General features: G+C 45.8%; 1 pseudogene; it reads right to left on the reverse strand.

Moving 5' to 3' along the window:
- LOC129018832 (ankyrin repeat domain-containing protein 18A-like) overlaps positions 1-23,382 on the reverse strand; it is a 54,398-nt pseudogene that overhangs the window by 18,348 nt on the left and 12,668 nt on the right.

Consider the following 23,382-nt stretch of genomic DNA (forward strand, 5'->3'; position numbering starts at 1 on the left):
TGCTTCTCCAAGATTAAATCACCTCCCACCAGGCCCCACCTTTAACATTCCCCATTACAATTCCACATGAGTTTGGTAGGGATGCAGAGCCAAATCATATTATTCTGACCCTGGCCCCCATATCTCAGGTTGTTCTCACACTGCAAAATACAATGATGCCTTCTCCACAGTTTCCCAATGTCTTAACTCATTCCAGCATTTACTGAAATGTCCAAAGCCCAAAGTCTCTTCTGAGACAAGGCTGCAGTCCCTTCTGCCCCTGAGCCTCTGAAATACAAAGCAAGTTAACTACTTCCAAGGTACAATGATTGTACAGGCATTGGGTAAGTGTTCCCAGCCAAAAGGAAAAAAATTGCCAGAAAGAAGCACAAAACATAGATGGGACTTACAGACCCCATGCAAGTCAAAAGCCCGGCAGGACAGTCATTGAATCCTACAGCAACAAATTATTTTTTCTGAATGCAGATCCCACATCCAGAGCACAGGGGTATGAGACCTGGGATCCCAAGGCCTTGGGCAGCTCTGCGCCTGTGGCTTTGCAGGGTCTAATCCCCATAATTGCCCGCATGGGCTGGGCTGGTGTTGAGTACCTGTAGCTTTTCCACAATGAGGGTGCAAGCTGTTAGTGAGTCTACGAATCAGTCATTTGCAGAATCGTGCCTCCCTGTATGGGGGTTCCAACCTTATATGTTCCTTCTGTACTGCCCTAGGAAAGGAGGCTCTGCCTCTTGGAAAATTTCAACCTGGACACCCAGGTTTTTCCGAGCATACTCTGGAGTCTAGACAAAGGATCCCCAACCTCTAGTTTTGTGCTCTGTGCACCTGCTGGCTTAACACTATGTGGAAGCCACCAAGGCTTGCAGCTTGCACCCTCTGAAGCAGTGACCCAAGCTGTACCTCTGCATCTTTCAGCCATGGCTGGAGCTGGAGCTTCAGGAATGCCACCAGCAGTGTCCTGAGGATGGACACAGCAGTGGAGCCATGGGGCTGGAGAAGGAAACCAGCCTTTTCTCCCAGGCATCAGGGTCTGTGACAGCAAGGGCTGCTGCAAAAGTCTCTGAAATGCCTTCAAGGCCTTTTTAACATTGTATTGGCTATTAGCACTGAACTCCATTTTATGCACATTTCTGAAGTCTTCTTGAACTTTCCCACTGATAATCAAGTTTTCTTTTTGACCACTTGGCCAGGCTGCAAATTTTCCAAACTTTTAAGCTCTCCTTCTCATTTAAATATAAGTTGCACCTTGAGGTCATTTCTTTGGTCACATATAGGACCACAGGCTGTTTGACACAGACAGGACACCTCTTGAGCTTTGCTGCCTAAAATTTCATTCTACCAGATATACTCTAAATTATCACCCTGAAGTCCAAAGTTTCACAGGTCTCCAGGTTAGAGGCATCATGCAGCAATGTTCTTTGCTAAGGAAAAAACAAAAGTGACCTTGGCTGCTGGTCCCAGCAAGCTCCTCATTTTCATGTGAGATCTTCTAAGCCTGGCTATCACTGTCCATCCTTCTGTCACCTTTTTAATTATAACTATTTAACAAGTCTCTACACCAGCCCAAACATTTCCTCATCTTCCTGTCTTCTTCCTGAAATGGCTTCAGGAAGCCGAACTCTCCAACCTCTGGCCATTACACACTTCTCAACCTGCTTCTACATTTTCAGCTACGTGTGTCACAGCCTGGCAATGTGGTAAAAGAAGAAAAGTCCATTTCAGGAGAAAAATTCATGCAGGCTTCAGACATTTACCTGAAAAGAAGCTGAGTGCTGATTGCCAAGACAATAGGGAAAAGGTCTTGAAAGCATTCCATAGCTCCACTTTACAGCATTAATTTTCTGTATAATCAGAAAGAAAAGAGGTTGAACTGGCTCATGGTTCTGCAAGCTTTAAATAAATCATAGAGGCTTCTGCTTCTGGGAGGACTCAGGAAGCCTCCCGATCATACCAGAAGACCAAGCAGCAATGGGATGTTTTATATGGCAGAAGTAGAAACAAGAAAGAGAGAGGGAAAATGCGCCACATGTTGTATAACCCTGTTATACAACCAGATTTCCTGAGAACTCCGTATCACAAGGTCAGCATCAAGAAGATGTTGCTTAACCATTGGTGAAAGATCTGCCCCCTACCAACCCCACCCCCCACTGTTTCCAGGCAGAAGCCTGAGGCACAAGGAGAGCCTCTTGGAAAACCTCTACTAGGGCAGTGCAGAAAAAATATATGGGCTTGGAGGCCCCACACAGGAGGTTACCATCCTCAGACTCCAGATTCACAGACCAACCAACAGTTTGCATTCTCAGTATGGAAAAGCTACAGGCACTCAACACCAGCCCAGCCCATGAGAGCAACCATGGGGGCTAAAGCCTGCAAAGCCACAGGTGCACTGCCCTGGTAGAGGTTTTCCATGAGGCTCTTCCTCTGCAGCAGGCTACTCCCCCTTCCTACTGCCCACCACCCTCTCACCGCCCTACTGCCAACCTACTCCTCCCCACCCTACCCACTCTTTTTCCCTTCCACCCCTACCAACCTCCTGTTTGTGATTAAATCACCTCCCACCAGGCCCCACCTAGAACAATCAGGAATACAATTCCCCATTAGTTTTTGTAGGGAAACACAGTTAAACCATATTGTTCTGACCCTGACACCCCCAAATCTCATGTCCTTCTCACAGAGAAAAATACAAACATGCCTTTTCAAAAGTTTCCAAAAGTCTTAACTCATTCCAGCAGTAACTCAAATGTAGTAAGTTCAAGTCTCATCCAAGACAAGGCTGCAATCCCGTCTGCCTATGAGTCCCTGAATGTAAAAGACAATTCTTTTCTTTCAAGTTACAATGTTGGCACAGGTACTGGGTAAGCTTTCTCAATCCAAAGGGAAGATTTTCCCTGAAAAATAACACAATTGGGGCACAGGCCCAATGCGAGTCCAAAACCCAGCAGGACAGCATTCTGTTGTCATGAGAACTCACTATCACACAGACTGCATTAAGGAGATAGTATTTAATCACTTGTGAAGGATCTGCCGCCCTTCCCCATGTTTCACCCCCACCCATAGCATGAACCCCCATTCTCCCACATCCCCCTTCCAACCCCCATTCTCTACCATGATTAAATCACCTTCTACCAAGCCCCACATTTAACATTCCCCATTACAATTCCACATGAGTTTTGGTAGCGACACGGAGCCAAATCATATTATTCTCCCCTTTCTTGGTCCCCAATCTCATGTCCTTCTCATACTGCAAAATATAATGATGTGTTCTCTAAGGTCCCCCAATGTCTGAACTCATTCCAGCATTTACTCAAATGTCCATTTGTGAAGGATCCACCCCCCACCCCTGCCTTTCAGCCCCAACTGCACCACAATCCCCCAACCCTCCTCACCCACCTATAGCCCCAACCCTCCCCACCACCCCCAGCATCCACCCTCCACTCTCCACCATGATTAAATCACCTTCCACCAGCCCCCACCTTTAATATTTCCCACTAAAATTCCACATGAGTTTTGGTAGAGACACAGAGCCAAAACATATTATTCTGTCCCTGGTCCCCCAAATCTCATGTCTTTCTCATATTGCAAAATGCAATGATGCCTTCCCTAGAGTCCCCCAAATCTTAACTCATTCCAGCATTTACTCAAATATCCAAAGCCCAAAGTCTCTTCTGAGACAAGGCTGCAGTCCCTTCTGCCCTGAGACTCGGAAATACACAGCAAATTAACTACTTCCAAGATACAATGATTGTGCAGGCATTGGGTAAGCATTCCAAGCCAAAAAGAAGAAATTTGCCAGAAAGAAGCACAAAACACAGATGGGACTTACAAACCCCCTGCAAGTCAAAAACCCAGCAGGCCAGTCATTCCATCATACACCACCAAATCATCTTTTTGGAATCTATGTCTACATCCAGAGCACAGGGTGGTGTGATGGCTGGGATCCCAAGGCCTTGGGCAGCTCTGCACCTGTGGCATTGCAGAATCTTTCCCCTACAGCTGCCCTCATTGACTAGGCTGGTGTTGAGTGCCTGTAGTTCTTCAACACTAAGAGTGCAAGCAGCTGGTGGGTCTATGAAACTGGGGCCTGGAAAATAGTGCCTCCCTGTATGGGGACTCCAACCCTATACTCTCCTTGTGTACTGCCTGAGTAGAGGTTTACCATAAGGCTCTGCCTCTTGGAAAAGCTTCTGGCTGGACACTCAGGCTTTCTGATACATCCTCTGGAGTCTAGATGAAGGCTCCGAACCTTCTAGCCCTGTGCTTTATGCACCTGCTTGCTTAACACCATGTGGAAGCCACCAAGCCTTCGAGCTTGCATCCTCTGAAGCAGTGACACAAGCTTTACCTGTGCATCTTTCATCCATGGCTGGAGCTGGAGATGGAGCTACAGGGATGCAGGCAGCAGTGTCCTGAGGCTGCACACAGCAGTGGAGCCATCGGGCTGGCCCAGGAAACCATTCTTGTCTCCCAAGCCCCAGGGCCAGTGACAGCAAGGGCTGCTACAAAGGTCTCTGAAATGCCTTCAAGCCCTTTTTCCCATTGTCTTGAATTATTAGCACTAGGCTCCTTTTTATGCAAATATCTGAAGCCTTCTTGATTTTCCCCCTGAAAATCAGCTTTTCTTTTTGACCACTTGTGCAGATTACAAATTTTCCGTATGTTTAAGCTCTGCTTCTGATTTAAATATAAGTTCCAACTTATGGTCATTTCTTTGATCACACATAGGTGCACAGGCTGTTCGATGTAGGCAGGACAACTCTTGAGCATTGTTGCTTAGAAGTTCATTCCACCAGATACACTCTAAATCATCACCCTCAAGTTCAGTTTCACAGATCTCCTGGGAAGGGTCACTGTGTAGTCAATTACTTTGCTAAGGCAGAACAAAAAAACCTTGGCTCCCTGTTCCCGGTAAGTCCTTCATTTTCACCTGAGATCTTGTAAGCCTGGCCTTCACTGTCCATCCTTCTGTTAGCCTTTTAATCACAACTATTTAACAAGTCTCTGCAATGGTCCAAACTTTCCCTCATCTTCCTGTCTTCTTCCAAGCTCTCCAAACACTCTAACCTCTGGCCATTTCCTAATTCAGAACCTGCTTCTACACTGTCAGCTATATTTTTCACAGCCTGGCAATGTGGTAAAAGAAGAAAAGTCCATTATCAGGGGGAAACATCAAGAAGGCCTCCAATATTCGCATTGAAAAAAGCTCAGTGCTAATAGCCAAGAGATTGGGGGAAGGCCTAGAAGTCATTGCATAGCTTCACTTCGCAGCATTAATTTTCTGTATGTACATAAAGAAAACAGGTTTAATTGACTCACAGTTCTTAAGGCTGTAAAGAAAGCATAGTGGTTTCTGCTTCTAGGAGGATTCAGGAAGCCTCCCAATCATACCAGAAGGCCAAGCAGCAATGAAATGTTTCATATGGCAGGAGTAGAAGCAAGACAGAGAGAGGAAAGAGGTGCGACATCCTATTATACAACTAGATCTCATGAGAGCTCACTATCAAGAAATCAGCATCAAGAAAATGGTGCTTAACTATTGGTGAAGGATCTGCCCACCACCCCATATCCACCACCCACTGTTTCCAAGCAGAAGCCTGAGGCAGAGGCAGATCCTCTTGGAAAACCTCTACTATGGCAGTTTAGAAGAAAACTATGGGCTTGGAGCCCCCACGCAGGATACCACCATCCTCCAGAGCCCAGATTCATAGACCCACCAACAGCTCACACCCTCAGTATGGAAAAGCTACAGGCACTCAACACCAGCCCAGCCCATGAGAGCAGCTGCAGGTGCTAAACCCTGCAAAGCCACAGGTGCACTGCCCTAGTAGAGGTTGTCCATGAGCCTTTGCCTCTGCAGCAGGCTACTCCCCTCCTGCTACACACCACCCTACAGCCAGCCTACTCCTCCCCACCTTACCCACCTGTTTTTACTTCCAATCCCACCCCTCTCCCATCCATGAATAAATCACCTCCCACCAGGCCCCACCTGCAACATTCGGGATTACACTTCCACATGAGTTTAGGTAGGGGCACACAGCTAAACCATATTATTCTGACCCTGATCCCCTGAATATCATATCCCTCTCACAGAGTAAAATATAATCACGCCTTTTCAAAAGTTGCCAGAAGTCTTAAGTCATTTCAGCATTAACTCAAATGTAAAAAGTTCAACGTCTCACTTGAGAAAAGGCTACAGTCCCTTTTGCCTATAAGCCCCTGAATTTAAAAGGGAGTTCTTTTCTTTCAAGGTACAATAATGGTACAGGCATTGGGTAAGTTTTCTCAATCCATAGAGTAGGGGTTTGCCAGGAAAATAACACAAATGGGATCACAGGGCTAATGCATGCCCAAAACCCAGGAGGCCAGTATCCATTCAATCTCACAGCTCCAAAGCCATCACGAGAACTCACCATCATGAGGAAAGGATTAAGAAGATGGCATTTAACCATTTGTGAGGGATCCTCCCTCCACCCCCACTTTTCAACCCTCACCCCCACCATAATCCACCCATTCTCCCCAATCCCCACCTTCCAACACCCAGTGCCCTCCATGATTAAATTACCTTCCACCTGGCCCCACTTTTAACATTTCTGATTACAATTCCACATGAGTTTCCATAGGGACACATAGCCAAATCTTATTATTCTGTCACTGCCTCCCCAAATCTCATGTCCTTCTCACTTTGCAAAATACAATGATGCCTTACTTACCATTCCCCAAGCCACTATGCTTTTTTTATAGCCTGCAGAACCATGAGCCAATTAAACTCCTTTTTGTTATGATCATACAGAAAATTAGAACTGTGAAGTGAAGCTATGAAATGCCTTTAATGACTTTTCCCCATCATCCTGGCTAAGACTCCCAAGCTCTTAACTCATTGCAGCATTTACTCAAATGTCTGAAGCCCAAAGTCTCATCTGAGACAAAGCTGCAGTCCCTTCCGCCCCTGAGTCTCTGAAATACAAAGCAAGTTAACTACTTCCAAGGTACAATGATTGTCCAGGCATTGAGTAAGAATTCCCACCCAAAAGGAAGATTTTTGCCAGAGAGAAGAACAAAACACAAATGGGATTTACAGGTCCCATGAAAATCCAAAACCCAGCAGGTCAGTTATTCAAACCTACAGCTCCAAAGTCATCCTTTTTTAATCCTTGTCCCACATCCAGGGCACAAGGGTATGAGGGCTGGGTTCCCAAGGCCTTGGGCAGCTCTGTACCTGTTGTTTTGCAGTGTTCCATCCCCACAGCTGCCCTCATGGGCTGTGCTGGTGTTGAGTGCCTGTAGTTTTTATGCACAGAGAGTACAAAGCTCTGGGTGGGTCTACGAATCTGGGGTCCACATGATGGTGGCCTCCAGTGTGGGGGCTCCAACCCCATATTTTCCTTCTGTACTGCCCTAGTGGAGGTTTCCCAGGAGGCTCTGCCTTTTTGGCAGCATTCTTTCTGGACACCCAGGCATTTTCATACATCTTCCGAAATCTATATGGAGGCTCCCAAGCCTCTGGGCTAGTGCTCTGTGCACCCACTGGCTTAACACTATGTGAAAGACATGAAGCCTTATAGCTTGTACCCTCTGAAGCAGTGATGCAATCTGTACCTGTCCATCTTTCAGCCAAGGTAGTAGCAGGACCTGGGGCTGCCGGGATGCAGGCAGCAGTGTCCTGAGGCTGCACACAGCAGCAGGGCCATGGGGCTGGCCCAGGAAACCATTCTTCTTTCCTAGGCCCCAAGGCCTGTGACAGCAAGCGCTGCTGCAAACATTTTTGAAATGCATCCAACGCTTTTTCCCCCATTGTCTTGGCTATTAGCACTGGCCTCCATTTTATGTAAATTTCTGGAGCTTTCATGAATTTTCCTCCTGAAAATCAGCTTTTCTTTTTGACCACTTTGCCAGGCTGCAAATGTTCCAAATTTTGAGCTCTGCTTGTCATTTAAATATAAGTTCCAACTTGAGATCATCTCCTCAGTCACACATAACATTGGTCACACATAAGAGCACAGGCTGTTTGATGCAGACAGGACCCCCCTTATGCTATGCTGCCTAGAAGTTCATTCCACCAGATATGCACTAAATCATCACCCTCAAGTTCAAAGTTTCACAGATCTCGAGGGAAAGGTCGCCCTGCAGCCATGTTCTTTGCTACAGCAAAACAAAAGTAACCTTGGTTCCTGTTCCCAGTAAGTTCCTCATTTTCATCTGAGACCTCATAAGCCCAGCCTTCACTGTCCATCCTTCTGTCAGTCTTTTAATCACAACTATTTAACAAGTCTCTACAATGGTCCAAACTTTCCCTCATCTTCCTGTCTTCTTTCAAGCTCTCCAAACTCTCTAACCTCTGGCAACCCACTTCTGAACCTGCTTTACATTTTCAGCTATCTTTGTTGCAGCCTGGCAATGTAGAAGAAAAAGAAGTCTATTTTCTGGGAGAAACTTCAAGAAGGCTTCAGATATTTGCATTAAAAAGAAGTCCAGTGCTAATAGCCAAGATGATGGGGAAAAGTCATTGAAGATACTTCATAGCTCCACTCCACATTACTTTATTTTGTGTATGATCATAATGAAAAAGGGTTTAATTGGCTCATGGTTCTGCAAGTGGTAAAGAAAACACAGTGGCTTCTGCTTCTGGGAAGACTCAGGAAGCCTCCCAATCATACCAGAAGGAAAACAGTAATAAAATGTTTCATATGGCAGGAGTAGGAGCAAGGCTGAGAGAGGAAAGTGGTGCCACACCCTGTTATACAACCAGATCTCATGAGAACTCACTATCACTAGGTCAGCATCAAGATGGTGCTTAACCATTGGTGAAGGATCCGCCCCCTGACACAGCTCCACCCCCTACTGTTTCCAGACAGAAGCCTGCTGCAGAGGCAGAGCCTCTTGGAAATCCTGTTCTATGGCAGTGCAGAAGGAAAACAAGGGCTTTGAGTTGCTATGCAGGAGGCCACCACCCTCTAGACCCCAGATTCATAGACCTACCAACTGTTCACACCCTCAGTATGGAAAAGTGATAGACACTCAACACCAGCCCAGCCCATGAGAGCAGCCATAGGGGCTAAAGCCTGCAAAGCCACAGATGCACTGCCCTGGTAGAGGTTTTCCATGAGCCTCTGCCTCTGCAGCAGGTTACCCCCCCTTCCTACTACCCACCACCCTCCTACCACCCTACAGCTGGCCTACTCTTCCCCACCCTACCCACCCCTTTTTTCTTCCACCCCCACCCCTCCCATCCATGATTAAATAATCTCCCACCAGGCCCCACCTCCAACATTTGGGATTTCAATTCCACATGAGTTTTTCCAGGGCACACAGCCAAATCATATTATGCTGACCTTGACCCCCCAAATCTCATATCCTTCTCAAAGAATAAAGTACAATCATGCCTTTTCAAAAGTTTCCAAAAGGCTTAACTCATTCCCACATTAACTCAAATGTAAAAAGTTCAAAGTCTCATCTGAGACAAGGCTACAGTCTCTTCTGCCTATGAGTCCCTGAAGTTAAAAGGGCATTCGTTTCTTTCAAGGTACATCCAAAACCCAGCAGGCCAGTATTCATCCAGTCTCACAGCTCCAAAATCATGAAGAGAACTCACTATCAGAAGAACAGCATTAAAAAGATGGTGTTCAACCATTTGTGAAGGATCTGCCCCCAACCCCTGCCTTTCAGCCCCAACCCCACCACAATCCCCCCCAACCCTCCCCAACCCCCAATCCACCCCAACCCTCCCCACCCAACAACCATCTAACCTCCACTCTCCACCATGATTAAATCAACTTCCACCAGCCCCCACCTTTAACATTTCCCATTAAGCTTTGGTAGAGACAAAGAGCCAAAACCTATTATTCTGTCCCTGGTACCCCAAATCTCATGTCCTTCTCACATTGCAAAATGCAATGATGCTTTCCCTAGAGTCTCCCAAATCTTAACTCATTCCAGCATTTACTCAAATGTCCAAAACCCAAAGTCTTATCTGAGACAAGTCTACAGTCTCTTCTGCCCATGAGCCACTAAATTATAAAGCAAGTTAACTACTTCCAAGGTAAAATGATTGTACAGGCAATGGGTAAGCATTCCCAGCCAACAGAAAAAAAATTACTAGAAAGAAGCACAAAACACAGATGGGACTCATAGGATACATAAATGTCCAAAACCCAGCAGGCCACTCACTCAATCCTACAGCTCCAAAATCATCCTTTTTGAATCCTTGTCCCACATCCATGGCACAGGTCTGTGAGGGCTGGGCTCCCAAGGCCTTGGGCAGATCTGCAGCTGTGGCTTTGCAGCGTTCAGCCCCCGTGGCTGCCTCTCATGGACAGGGCTGTTGTTGAGTGCCTGTAGCTTTCCACACTGAGGGTGCAAGCTGTTGGTGGGTCTACGAATCTGGGATTTGGAGAATGATGCCTCCCTCTGTGGGGGCTTTAACCCTATATGTCCCTTCTTTGCTTCCCTAGTAGAGGTTTCTCATGAGGCTCTGCCTCTTGGAAAAGCTTCTTCCTGGACATCCAGGATTTTCTGTGCATCCTGTGGAGTCTAGATGGGGGCTCCCAAGCCTCTATTCTCTTGCTCTGTGCACCTGCTGGCCTAACACTATATGGAAACCATCAAGGCTTGGAGCCACCTCTGAAGCAGTGATGCAAGCTGTACCTGTGCATGTTTCAGCCATGGCTGGAGCTGGGGCTGCAGGGATGCAGCCAGCAGTGTCCTAAGGATGCACACAACAGCAAGGCCATGGAGCTTGCCCAGGAAACCATTCTTCTGTCCTAGGCCCCAGGGCCTGTGACAGCAAGGGCTGCTGCAGAGGTCTCTAAAATACCTTCAAGGCCTTTTTCCCACTGTCTTGGCTATTTGCACTGGGTTCCTTTTTATGCAAATACCCCAATCCTTGAATTTTCCCCCACAAAGCCAGCTTTTCTTTTTGACCACTTGGCCAGGCTCCAAATTTTCCAAACTTTAGATCTCCACTTGAAGTTCCAACTTGAAGTCATTTCTTAGGTCACACATAAGAACACAGGCTGTTCAATGCAGACAGGATACCTCTTGTGCTATGCTGCCTAGATGTTCATTCCACCAGATACATCCTAAATCATCACCTCAAGTTCATAGTTTCACAGATCTCCAGGGCAGGTTCACCGTGCAGCCACATTCTTTGCTAAGGCCAATCAAATGTAACCTTGGCTCCTGTTCATAGGAAATTCCTCATTCTCATCTGAGACCTTTTAAACCTGGACTTCAGTGTTTATTCTTTTGTCAGCCTTCTGATCACAAGTATTTAACAATTCTCTATAGTGGTCTAAGCTTTTCCTCATCTTGCTGTCTTCTAAGCTTTCCCAACTCTCCCAACCTCTGTCTTTTACCCATTTCTCAACCTGCTTCTACATTGTCAGCTATCTTTATCACAGCCTCACAATGTGGTAAAAGAAGAAAAGTCTATTTTCAGGGGGAAAATTCAACAAGGCTTCAGATATTTCCATGAAAAGAAGCTGAGTGCTATTTGCCAAGACAAACGGGAAAGGGCCTTGAAGGCATTTCATGGCTCCACTTCATGGCACTAATTTTCTGTATGATCATAAATGAAGAGGTTTAATTGGCTCATGGTTCAGCAGGCTGTAAAGGAAGCATAGTGGCTTCTGCTTCTGGGAGGATCAGGAAGCCTCCCAATCATACCAGAAGGCCAAGGGGCAATGAGATGTTTCATATGGCAGGACTAGAAGCAAGACTGAGAGAGGAAAGAGGTGCCACACCCTGTTATATAACCAGATCTCATGAGAATGCACTATCATGAGGACAGCGTCAAGAAGATGCTGCCTAACCGTTGGTGAAAGGTCTGCCTCCCACCCCCACCTCCCACTGTTTCCAGGCAGCAGCCTGCTGCAGACGCAGAGTTCTTGGGAAACCTCTACTAGGGTAATGCAGAAGGAAAATATGGACTTGGAGCCCCCACACAGGGGGCTACCACCCTCCAGACCCCAGATTCATAGACCCACCAACAGCTTGCACCCTCCGTGTGGAAAAGCTACAGGCACTCAACACAAGTCCAGTCCATGAGAGCAGCCATGGGGGCTCAAACCTGCAAAGCCACCGGTGCACTGCCCTAGTAGGGGTTTTCCAAGAGGCTCTGCCTCTGCAGCAGGCTACTGCCCCTTCCTACTACCCACCACCCTCCCACCACCCTACAGCCAGTCTACTCCTTCCCACCCTACCCACCCCTTTTTCCCTTCCACATCCACCCCCCCCACCCATCCATGATTAAATCACTCCCTCCCACTCCCTCTCATACTCTAATCCCTCCAAACCCTTCCAATCTTTGTTTGCTACCCACTACTGAGACTGCTTCTACTTTTTCAGATATCTGTATAGCAGGTTGGCTATGTAGCAATAACAAAAATCCCATTTAAGGGGAAAAATTCAAGATTTCAGAAATTTGCATATAAAGAAGCCCTGTGCTAATAGCCAAGACAAAGGGAAAAGGGCCTTGAAGACATTTCACAGCTCCTGTCTGCAGTTCTAATTTTCTGTATTATTGTAAATAAAAGAGGGGTAATTGATTCATGGTTCTGCAAGCTGTGAAGGAAGCATAGTGTCTTCTGTTTTGGGGAGGAATCAGGAAGCCTCCTAATTATATCAGAAAGCCAAGGGACAATGAGATGCCTCCTAAAGCAGGAGTAGGAGAAAGGCAGAGTGAGGAGAGAGGTTCCACAGCCTGTTAAACAACCAGACCTCATGAGAACTCACTCACTCTCAGGAGGATAGCATCAAGGTGATGGTCCTTTATCATTTGTGAAGGATCTACCTGCACCATTTTATGACTAAATTTTTTTCCACCTAGGCCCCACCTCTAACATTACAGAATACAATTTCACATGAGTTTTAGTAGGGACATAGAGAAAAACCATATTATTCTGTCCCTGACCCCATGAATCTCATGTCCTTCTCACACTGCAAAATACAGTCACTCCTTGCCAGCAGTCTCCCAAAGTCTTAATTCATTTCAGCATTAACTCAAAGTTACAAAGTCCAAAGTCTCATCTGAGTCAAGGCTAGAGCCTCTTTTGCCTATGAGCCTCTGAAATAAAAGCAAGTTCGCTGCTTAAGGGTACAATTGATGGTACAGGCATTGTGTAAGCTTTCCATATCCAGAAGGAAGACATTTTCCAGAAAGCTTCTTATTTCTATCTGAGACCTCCTCAGCCTGGCCTTGACTGTCCATGTTTCTGTCAGGATTTTTATCACAACCATTTAACCAGTCTCTTAGATGGTCCGAAAGTTTTCTCATCTATCTGTCTTCTTTTGACCCCTCCAAACTCTTCCAACCTCTGTCCATTACCTGGTTCCAAAACTGCTTCCACATTTCCAGGTATCTCTATAGCAATGCTCCAATCCTCATTTGCCATTTTCTGTATGATTTATTTTGAAAAAGAGGTTTAATTGGCTTGTGGTTCTACAGGTTGGACAGGAAGCACAGTGCTTCTGCTTCTAGGAGGCCTCAGAAATCTTTTAATAATCATGGAAGGCAAAGAAATAGAGTTGTCTCACATGGCAAGGGGAAAACACAGAGAGTAGGGATAGAGTTTTCAGTGACCAGATCTCATGAGAAGTCACTCATTATTGTGAGGATGGTACAAGGGGATGGTGCTGAACCATTCATGAGAAATTTGCCTTCATAATTCAATCACCTTATACCAGGATCAACCTTCCAATTAGGAAATATAATTCAACATGAGATTTGGTGGGGACACATAATTGAATTGCATCATCAATCTTTGAGTATAAAGACATCCACAGCAGGCTTTATCCAGCCAACTTCTTTGAGACCCTTTATAGGGTTTGAGGTCTAGAGCACTAAAATATTCATACTTCAAAAAGCAATAAAGTGGTATTATCATTCTTCCAAAAGTTACAGTGGTAGTGTAGGCATTCATAGCATGATTTAGTTCACGTTTGCTACTGTTTCTATTCTATCACCATATTAACTGTTTCTTATACAATTCTGTATTCAGCTCGATTTCAGTTAAGCCCAAAACCATCCTTGAACTAGCTCTTTGCTAGTGTTATTAATCTGCTGTAGAAAGTATCCTTGAACTGGAAACAGTCCACAATTGAGTATCGAGTCATTCAACACTATCAATTCCTGGGTGACTTTTTGAAAAAGTAGTATCTCTTGTTGCAAGAAATGCTACATCTGTGAGTCCACGTCTCTCACTGGAATTGGATGGAAGTGGTGAATTTCAGCCAAAGTGGCCAGAGAAATCCTGTTCCTGTGATTCTGACATCATCAGCCTCTGCACCTCTATCTTCCCTTCTGCCACTTGTTGTCTGTTCTCCGTGACTTTGGTAAGAGCTTCCTTGTGTATGTGGATGATGTCCAGGATGTTGGTCTGGTGTCCCTGAGACAGCACTAACAGGTCCATGGCTGGGTCCAGGTCCTGCCTGGACTGATTGGCAAAGAGCTCATTGATTGTGTGGAAGGCATCTATACTGAAGTGGATGGCCTGGTCCAGCTCCAAGGCCTGGCTGAGGCTGAAGGAGAACTGGCAGCCTTCTGATGCTCTTTCTTAAAGCCTGTCACCATCACCTGCTTGCATATCAACTCATTGGCTGTGAAGTTGAGCTGAGGGCCCTGTTGTCCATCTTCTTAGTGAGGCACTTGAAGCCATCAATCTTGCTCTCCCACTCCTAAAGTTTGAATGTCACCCTGGGGGTGGGCTTAGGGCCAGGAAGAATCTGGCACTCACCATCTCATCCTTCTCAGCCTTCCTCTTGCTCTGTCTCCAGGCTGTCTCCTCAGTGCTGGTGGGGCGCATCAGGAAGTGACAAAAGATGTGGCACTGTGCCTGCACCCAGAAGCTGGCCATGTGGTTCATCCACCAGATTGGGCCCTTTCTGCACTTGAACATAGATGCCACTTCACCATAGATGCCTTCAACACTGTCAGTGAGCTCTTTGCCAATTAGCCCAGGCAGGACCTGGACCCAGTCATGGACCTGTTAGTGCTCTTTCAGGGACACCAGGCCAACATCCTGGACATCATCCACATACCCAAGGAAGCTCTTACCAGAGTCCCCCTCAAGATGGCCTGTGGTCTGCCTCTTGGCACCCAAGAAGCCCGCAGTGCTATAGAAGCCCCGATGCATGGACTGGAGCCCCAAAGGCAGTGCACACCCTGTTCCTGAGCCTGCTGCTCATTTTCTCTCTGTGGCTCCATTTGCAGCACTTTTGTTGCACTGAGGCCTGTGCATGCCAGGCAAGGCCAAGCTGGTTCCTCAAAGAGGAACCAGCCACCTCTGCAAGGGTGTGCCAGGAGCCGGTGGACCAGCCACCAACCTCCTCACTCACTGCCAGTCAGGGTAAATCAGTTCTTCTGCCCTGGAGGTAGGGCCCCAGCACCATCTGCTTTTCCTCAGGCCTCCGCTCCATCAGCTGTCAGGTGGTGGTCACTCAGGCTGTGGGAACCTGGCCATCCCTGTTTCCTTGAGTGGGGGAGGTTGGTGACTGCTCCATCTGCTCCTGGCACACTCTTGCAGAGGTGGCTAGTTGTTCTTTGAGCCAGCTTGGCCTTGCCTGGCACGCACAGGCCCCAAGTACTGAGAAGCTGCTCTGAGTAAGCTTGTCTTGGGCCAAATTCTAAGTCTGGCCAGGGCCACAGAAGGCCAAGTCTGCTGGGTGGTAATCCTGGCTGCTGCAGGGGGGCCCATGGTGCCCCTCCCTTCTCAGGGCTCAGCATGTGGTCCAACTGGGACAGGACCATTTAGGTATGGGACTTGTGCCCCAGGAGGAGGCCTCTGTCACACAGGTTGGGTGAGAAGATGTATGGCATGCTGCTGGCTGCCAGGGCTGTTGGGAAGCACGTTCGCCCTTCCCTCCAGGGACCTCAAAGTGACCAACTTCCCCTTTAAGAATGACTTCCCAAGGCCCAGGAGCCATCTGGGGCTGCAGGGCAGCTGGCCTCATGCTGCCCTGGCTTCTTCCATGTTGTGCTGGTCACTACCCACCAAGGGGGGTCAGAAGCAGGCACCATGCAGGGCGGTTGTCTCTGGACCTGCGTCTTGGTTATCATGGAGCTGGACTGGGCCTGGTGACAGGGCCCTGATGGGGTTGTCCTGGGTGGTCATGGGGGTGATCAGAAAAGATGCAGAATGGCATTGCTGTGAGGATGAATGAGATGACTGTCAGCACAGAACAGGCACCCAGTGAGTGTTCAGGGATTACCCTCAGTAGCTGCCCAGAGGCCAAAACCACCCACCTGATAGTGACTGTCCCCAAGCCAGGAGGAAGAGAAGAGAGCAGGTCCCACTCACCTGAGTCTAATCGGTCAGCTGTGTTGAGATGTGCCTCTCACCTGGAAAACAGTCCTTCATGCAGAGCCACTCACAGACACTGCTGTGTGTCTCTAACTGCTCCACAACACAGAGGTGATGGGGGCTCAGCAACAGTGACATTGTGGGGTGACACAATCCACCACAACGGGAGCCTGCTTGGGTCAACAGGGCCCAGAGTCAGTGTCCTCTATCCCCTGAACTGACATGTGCATGCAATGTGTTTGTGCATGTGTGTGCGCCCGTGCGTGTGTGCATGTGTATGTGTGTGTATGCGTATGTGTGTGTTTGTTTGTCTTGCTTCTCCAGCCAGGCCTAGCTTCTCACTCACGGGTGCACCCAGGTCCTCATCACTGTCACCACCAGGGTGCATGGCCAGCATTAGAGCCTCTACAGGTTCTCCCCAATCTCTGCCCTCCCCACCCATGGTGGTCTTGGGGATGCAGACAGAGGAGGGGCACCCGGTAGAGCAGAGAAGGCTGGCACCCTCTCTAGGTGGAACACAGGTCATGTGTAAAGTTGTAGGTCTGCCAAGCAGTGCCGGATTCAACACATCTTCTCACCTTCTCTTTCCAGCCACCCTCCAGGGTGCCCTGACTCACCTTCCCTGCAGATGGAGGCAAGGAGGCTCCACAGACAAACCCCATGCCTGAGGTCACATGGTGGCCAGCTGCCAGGTTCCTACTGACCAGCCGCCCCTGACCAGGTTCCCACTGATGAGGCCCCTAATGACCACTCCTCCATTGACCAAGTCCCACTGACCAAGTCCCCACTGACCATGTACCAGGCCCGCACTTAAAAGGCCTCATGGACCAGACCCCACTGACCAATTTCCCACTGACCTGGTCCCCACTGCCCAGGTTCCCACTGACAAGACCACAACTTACCAGGTTGCTACTCACCTGAACCCCCACTGAACAATTCTCCATGGATCAGTCCCCAGCTGACTGAGCCCCCTCTGACCAGGCCCTCACTGACCAGACTCCAAGCCACTAAGGCCCCACACTGAGCAGGCCCCTGGTATACTGTATATGCCCCACCAACCAGTTTTTCATTGTTTATGTTCCAACCAATCAGGCCCCACTAATAAGGCCACCACTGACGAGGTCCCCCCACTGACCAGGCTTCCAATGACTAGGTTGCCAGGTCCCCACTGATGAGGCCTTTACTGAGGAGGCCACCACTAACCAGGCCTCTGCTGATCAGGTCCCAACTGACCAGGTCCTGATGACCAGGTCATGTCTGACCATGGTCCACTGACCAGGCCCCTGAGCGGTGCTCAAAGTCTTATTACAATGACCCCCTCAGCTCACAGACCCTCCCTCCCTGCATGTGTGCCCAGAGGTCAGGCCCTGGGGATTTTTTTGGGACACAGCCTTTCCTCCAAGACACAGGGAGAGAAAATCAACCTCAGGCTCCAGGTGCCGAGTTCCAGACTCACCCCCAAAGGCCCTCTAGGCCCATCTCAAAGGAGACAGTGAGGTGGCCTGGCACTGCCTGGACATGCCATCTACCTTATTCCTGAGTGTCAGAGTGTGAGGAAGGGAGGGACATTTGGCAGATGAGACATGCTGTGCTGTTGGGTCTCCCAGGGTCCTTCCCACAGAGCCCCGTTCTAAAGTTACAGCACAGAGGCTACAGGAAGACTAATCCACAACCTTTGAGGCTCAGCCAGGGACCACAAGAGGACTGTCCCCAGACAGCCAGAAGGTCCCTTGCTAGTTTCTTTGTACCTCAGTGGATGCAGCAGTTGTTCTTCTGTTGGGGACCAGTGACCATGCACTGGGGAGGGCTCGCCTGTGCTTCCTCAGTGGCTCCACCTCTGCTTCTAAGAAAAATTACTCATTCCAGCACTGGGGCAGAGAAAATACAAGATTAGCTTAGAACATCTTCTGCCAGAAAGTAAAAAAGTGCTGACAGAGTAATGGGGACAAATCAAAAAGACACAAAGTCAGCTTGGAATGTCTACCACTGGCCTAATCTTGGGGAATTGGAGCGCCAGAATCATGAGCTTTCCCTTCTCCTTTATTTATTGGTTTTATTTCTCCATGTAGAACAAAGAAGAGAATAAGAAAATAATCATCTGGCAACCATCATAATAGTAATAAGTGTTCAAACACAAGTCATCCATGAAATGCTAAATCTAGTGGGTTCTGAGGAGTAACCAGATATCTACAGAGCCTCAAAGTATCTCCATACAAAATACAGTTGAACTACAAAAACAAAATCGTAGCATTAGCATGGACAAACCTGGCAGGTACTCCTTAACTCTCCTAAGTAATAAAAACTGTAAAATGCAAATAAGCCTTCGATGACCTTAACTAAAGTATCAATGATGACTTGGTTTTTTGGCTATTTAAACAGCTGACATTTGGGCAATTTGAGTATGTCAAACTCAATAATACTTGTTTTCATTTGCAAGATCTACTTAAAACTTAAGGAGGTTAAAAAACATTATTTAAAATACCCTATAAATTATCATCGTACATATGATACAAAAATATCCTACTTCAGTAAATATTGTAATGTTATATATTTTATGAGAAACAATTAAAATGTTGTGTAAATAGCCCAGTAATAAAGTTTTATAATCTTTTAAATCATACAATTTTTCCTTAAGACTTTATTGTTAAACATTCTCTTTATTAGATGTGGCTTACCAGTGGATTCTAGAGAAGAAAGTAGATGGGAGCAAGTGTCCAACACAGCAACAGCTGGAAAGAAAAAGAAAGAATTATGTTCTTTATCCAAAACACTTCAGTTAACTAAGTGTGAGTTTAAAAATTAAAGAGTTGAGAACTTTATCAGAGTTAATAAGAATGGGAAATATGTATGTACATTTACAATACAAAATTACTATCTAATAATTTACACATGGCATTAATTCTAATTGTGTTTAAATATCAGAGCTTTTTCATTCTTCATTCATGAAATCAACAGCCACGTGCTAAGGTACTAGAACCAGCACTGGAATTACAAGATGAAGATGGTGTGGTCCTCTCTCAACAGTCATATGCTATAACCTAAAAAACCAGACAGGCAGGTAATGTCCATATAGAGTCATAGATACCATGACAGGTATACAGCAGGGCACTACTGGAACACACAGAAGGGACACCTACCCACTTTTATGTCAATATCATGGGCTTTCTGGTGGAGGAGATAACATAGGTTGATACCTGAAGGACAAGGAAAAGCTTGCCAGATAGAGGGAAGAGGTGAAGGCAAATAGCCTGAGGTGAGGAAGAGCCCTGTGGAGTTCCACTCCATACAGTTTGGTGCTGGAGCAAAGGGCAGAGTGTGGTAAGTGGTGAGAGACAAGGCTGAGTAACTTGACAAGAATCACATTGACGTGGGTGTTTTTATTTCATGGTGAAACATTTGGAATTTTTCCTGAGAACAGACATAAGCCAATGACACAGTAAATGACAGGAGATTTAAAATGTCTCCTGTCAAGTGACTGCTTATGAAGGGTTATTGCTCAGCTAAGGATTTCAAAATGACTCTGAGGTCTGTTGGCCTTCAATCTCTGCCAAAACCCTGAGAACTTGATGATGCCTGTGTTTTCTGAGAATTGTTTCAGTGTGCTGGCTGACAGTTCCATGGGGATGGCAAAAGGGAAGAAATTGCAGAGCCAGTGAAAAAGAGATGCACAGACTTCTTGGGAATTTTTTAAGCTATGGAACATGATGAATTTATGGTGCATAAGTACAGTCTTCTCTGTGAAAGTTTTTGTTTTCACATCTTTCATTAGATGTGTGTAAGAAAAAAATACTTGATATAGTATCTACTAGCCCAACAATGAAAAGGAATGCCATTTGCTATTTACACTTTATTTCTAAAATAAAACTAAATTTAATTAAAAAATTTTGGCAACATACTTCTCTATGTTTCTCTAATTATTTGTTTTACACAGTCCAGCTCCATCTAAAACAAGTAAAAATAATAATAATGTTTAAATTAAACAAGAAACATTATAATGAAAATAATATATCACTTACAAAATGTGGCCTTTAGTATTTTTAGTGACTAGACATAACTTGAAGTTTGCTTAAATAGAAAAATAATCACATAAATAAAGTAAAATTTCTACTTATTTTAAGCTTAGATAACAGAGGATGTATCTGTGTAATGCTGTTTAGAGTAATCGGACAAAAATACAGTTAATATTGGTCTACTGCATATACATGATTTTAGAAAGGTAGTGTTTTATTAGTACAAAGGTTAAACAATGGCCAGGCATGATGACTCATGCCTGTAATCCCAGCACTTGGGGAGGCCAATGCAGGCAGATCACGAGGTCAGGAGATCGAGACCATCCTCGCCAACGTGGGGAAACCCTGTCTCTACTAAAAATACAAAAATTAGCTGGGCGTGGTAACGTGCACCTGTCCCAGCTACTTGGGAGGCTAAGGCAGGAGAATTGCTTGAAGCCAGGAGGTGGAGGGTGCAGTGAGCCAAGATTGCACCACTGCACTCCAGCCTGGAGACAGAGTGAGACGCTGACTCAAAAAAAAATAGTAATAATAATTAAATAATTAAAGTCATCTTTTGCAATGAATGCATTGCTTTGAAATTCTTAGCGAAACTCTGCCCTTTATAAAAGTTTAATCCATTTTTTACTTCAATAAATTTTATCTTAAAATGAAATTTCTATTCTCTACTTATAGTAAACTTTTTTTATAGTAAATTTTTCTTGTTTTTTTTTTTTTTTTTTTCTAGTTTGTATTCTAAATTACGGCAGTACCTGTGTAGGTATTGAGGGATGCCGAGGTTTGGAGTACAATTGAACCCATCACACAGGTAGTGAGCATAGGACCCAATAAGCAGTTTTCCAACCCTGGCCCACTCCGTCCCTCCCCGTTCTTATTTCCCAGTGTCTATTATTCTCATGTTTATGACAATGTGCACCCAATGTGTAGCTCCCACATGAATGAAAACATGAGATATTTGGTTTCTGTTTCTGCGTTAGTTTGCTTAGGAGAGTGGATTCCAGCTGTATCCATGTTGCTTCAAATGACATGATTTTGTTCTTTTTATGGCTGCATAGTATTCCACGGTATATATGAAATTTCCCATCTAACTTGGATTTTCAATCTACCTTGGATGCACCTGGATTGACTCCATGTCTTTGCTATTGTGAATAGTGCTGCAATGAAAATACATGTGCATGCATCTTTTTGTTACAATGATTTATTGTCCTATCGGTATACCCCAGTATAGTTATGGGGTTGCTGCATCCAACAGTCATTCTTAGTTCTTAATTTCCAAACTTCTCTCCATAGTAGCTGAACTAATTTACATTGCCACATACAGTGTGCATTCCCTTTTCTCCACAGCCTCCCCAACATCTTTTTTTGTTTGTTTTTTTTTTTTGTTTCACTTTTTAACAAAAGTCATTCTGACTTGTGATGTTTTGTTTCACATTTTTCTGGTGATTAGCAATGGTAAGCACTTGTTAATATGCTTGTCAGCCACTTACATGTGTTATTTTGAGAAATGTCTGTTCATGTCCTTTGCCCATTTTTACTGGTGTTATTTATTGTTTGCTTGTTGATTTGTTTAACTCTCTTATGGATTCTGGATAATAGGCATTTGCTGTATCCATAGTTTGTGAACATTTTCTTCCATTCTTTAGGCTGTCTGTTTAATCCTGTGATAGTTTCTCATGCTGTGCAGAAGCTCTTTAGCTTAATTAGATCACATTTGTCAATTTTTGTTACTCTTGCAATTGCTTCTGAGGACTTAGCCATAAATTAATTGACAAGTATGATGTCCAGAAGAGTATTTCCTAGGCTTTCTTCCAGGATTTTTACAGTCAGAGGATGTGCTCTTATGTAAGAAAAGCACAAACCTTTTTTTTTTTTTTGAGATGGAATCTCCATCACCCAGGCTATAGTGCAGTGGTATGATCTTGGCTCACTGCAACCTCCGTCTCCTGGGTTCAAGTGATTCTCCTGCCTCAGCCTCCTGAGTATCTGAGATAACATACGCCTGCCAACATGCCTTGCTAATTTTTGTATTTTTAGTAGAGACAGGTTTCATCATGTTGGCCAGGTGGGTCTCAAACTCCTGACCTCAGGTGATCTGCCTGCCTTGGCCTCCCAAAATGTTGGGATTACAAGTGTGAGCCACCGTTCCTGGCCAAGCACAAAGCTTTTAACATAAAAATGGAAATGAACATTTTAGGATTTTGTGTAATTTATAAAATGCAATTATTTTGGATTCTACTATAATAAACATCCATATATGGGGTAAAGTGTTTAGACGCCAATCATTCAGTTGTGATTATGAGTGGGAAGAGTTGAGACGGTGCAAATAAACTTTTTTAAAAATTTTTTATTTTCAAGACGTAGTCTCGCCCTGTCACCCAGGTTGGAGTGCAGTGGCGCAATCTCGGCTCACTGCAACCTCCACCTCCTGGGTTCAAGCAATTCTCTGCCTCAGCCTCCCTAGTAGCTGGGATTACAGGGGCCCACCACCACACTTCGCTAATTTTTTTTTGTACTTTTAGTAGAGGTGGGGTTTCACCATCTTGGCCAGGCTGGTCTTGAACTCCTGACCTTGTGACACACCTGCCTCAGCCTCCCAAAGTTCTGGGATTATAGGCATGAGCCACCATGCCTGGCCGGTGCAAAGAAATGTTAAAAATGACATGAGCTGGGCACTGTGGCTCATGCACTTTGGGAGGCTGAGGCAGGCAGATCACAAGGTCAGGAGTTCGAGAACAGCCTGGCCAATATGGTGAAACCCTGTCTCTACTAAAAATACAAACATTAGCGAGGTGTAATGGTGGGCCCCTGTAGTCTCAGCTACTCAGGAGGCTGAGGCAGGAGAATCACTTGAACCCAGGAGGTGGAGGTTGCAGTGAGCCGAGATTGTGCCACGACACTCCTGGGTGACAGAGTGAGACACTGCCTCAAAAAAAAAAAAAAAAAAAAAAAGGTGGTATGAACCACAGCTAAACTGCAATCAATTAGAGAGTAAGCCAAAGCATCTCAAAGTATATCGTCAGTTATCAGGCAATAACGTGCAATTTCTAAAACCTAACTTAAATGCAGCTTTTAAAGATATTTTA

This window comes from Pongo pygmaeus, chromosome 17 (assembly GCF_028885625.2).
Source record: "Pongo pygmaeus isolate AG05252 chromosome 17, NHGRI_mPonPyg2-v2.0_pri, whole genome shotgun sequence".
Classification (NCBI taxonomy): Eukaryota; Metazoa; Chordata; class Mammalia; order Primates; family Hominidae; genus Pongo; species Pongo pygmaeus.